Raw genomic sequence first — 2,020 nt, 5'->3', positions numbered from 1 at the left:
GACCATGACACGCTGAAGGGGAAGCTCCTGCTGACTCATAGGGAGTGTTTCATAGTACCACAGATACCTACTTGTGGCTTTCTGTTTGCAAAGGGTGAGAACGGTTTTAACCCAAATTCACCATGTCATGCAGATTTCTTTTTCACTTCACTCAGTGGAGAATCATTATTTTTGAAGCCCTCCTGTGGTTTCACTACTCCTCAAAGCTGATAAGGCATCTGGCTGCTAACCAGAAGGTCAGCAGTTCAAACTCACCAGCTGCTCCATGGAAGGAAGTTGGGGCAATCCACTTCTGTAAAGATTTTCAGCCTCAGAAACCCAATGAGGGTCTTTATGAGTTAGAATCAACTCAATGGCAGTGAGACTTTTTTTTTTTTTTTTCCTTTGTCAGCTCTTGAATGCTTAGGCACCACAGACCATGTGCATCCAGAAATACTCAAGCATGGGCATCCAACAGATGTGCAGCAAAGAGTCTGTCCAGCCCAGTAACAGGTCTTTGTATGCTTTTGTCTTGAGACTATAAACTGCCTACTCTATGGAAGGTTATTTGGGCTGATGAAAAATCATATAGACCAAGAATACCATTTATAGGTCCCTTGGCTAGAGAAGCCACAACAAGTTAGGCTTGGGCCTTTACAAGTTACCTCCCTTCCTAGTCAGTATCAACCTAATCTAGCTTTAATTGATCTTTGTCATTCCAATTATGGCAGCCAGCCTCCAACATGGCCATCAATGATCCTTACCTTGATATTCACACCCCTGTGCAGTTCTCTCACAATGAAGAGGGCTGATCCATGTACAAATAGGATTTTACAAGATGACTTGTGTCTTCCCAGGTTAGATCATAAAAAACACTGTAGATTCCACCTTGGGCTTTTGAAGTGCTGGCTCTGGGGGAAGCCAGCCTCCATGCTGTGAAGACATTCAAGTAACACTGAGGAGAGACCACATCAGTAGGAACCAAGTTGCCAGAGCAAACTTGTCAGACAAATGAGTGAGATGAGTGAGCCATGCCTGGAAGCAGACCCTCCAGTCCCAGTTGAGCCTTTAGATGGTTCTAGTCCCTCAGCCTTTGAGTCTGAAGCCCCAGACTCATGGAATAGAGACAAGCTAGCTCTGCTGTGCTAGCTCCGCTATACTTTGTTTGAATTCCTGACCCACAAAAATCATGATATAATAAATCATTATTGTTATTTTCAACCACTAGTTTTAAGGTGATTTCTTTTGCAGCAATAGATGACTTAAACCTAGTTACATATGGATATTAACAAGCACCAAAAAAAGAGAGATACTCCCAGAATTAATCACATCAGTAAAGTCCACACCACTTTATAAAGCAATCATTCAAAGTTTGGTCTTCAAGACCTGCCTTTCAAACTGTGTTCATTTATCTTTGAGTATTCGCAACAGAAATGGGACCTGAGGCTATAAGTACAAGGATGACTCAAATGTACCTTGCTTACCAAAGGAACAATACAAAGTCAACAAAGAAACCCTTTCTTGAAGAAGCAGTCAACACTCTTTACTTCCTCTAACCACATGTCTTCTTGTTGCTAACTGCCATTGAGTCAACCTCAACTCATGGTGACCCCATGCACAACAGGATCAGACTGATGTGATTTTTCAGAAGTAGATTGGCAGGCCTTTCTTTCTACTCTGTGATAGTCAGAAAGTTCCTCATAAACCTGGTCAGTATTGTAGCAAGATGCAAGCCTGCACTGACGGATGATGAATGCATCTGAGGTGCATTGCCAGTAAATGAACCCAGGTCTCTGGCATGGAAGGTAAGAGTTCTACCACTGAACCACCACTGACTCCCACACATATCTTAGCCCCTGGGAATCTGATTTTGGTCTCTACTACCCTTTTGAAATCATCCTCTCATTAATTATCAGGGGCCTCCTCATCTCTAACTCAGGGAGCCTAAGTTCTAATTCTCCTGGACCTTCTTGATTTGCCCTTTCTTTTACCTTCCTGCTACTGACCTCCCCCTGTGCCTTTTGGTCCTCTCACTGCTTCC

Source organism: Orycteropus afer, unplaced genomic scaffold (genome assembly GCF_000298275.1).
Source record: "Orycteropus afer afer isolate SDZICR_OR568_19922 unplaced genomic scaffold, OryAfe1.0 scaffold00198, whole genome shotgun sequence".
NCBI classification, from domain to species: Eukaryota; Metazoa; Chordata; class Mammalia; order Tubulidentata; family Orycteropodidae; genus Orycteropus; species Orycteropus afer.
Note: the sequence above shows the minus strand (reverse complement) of the source record.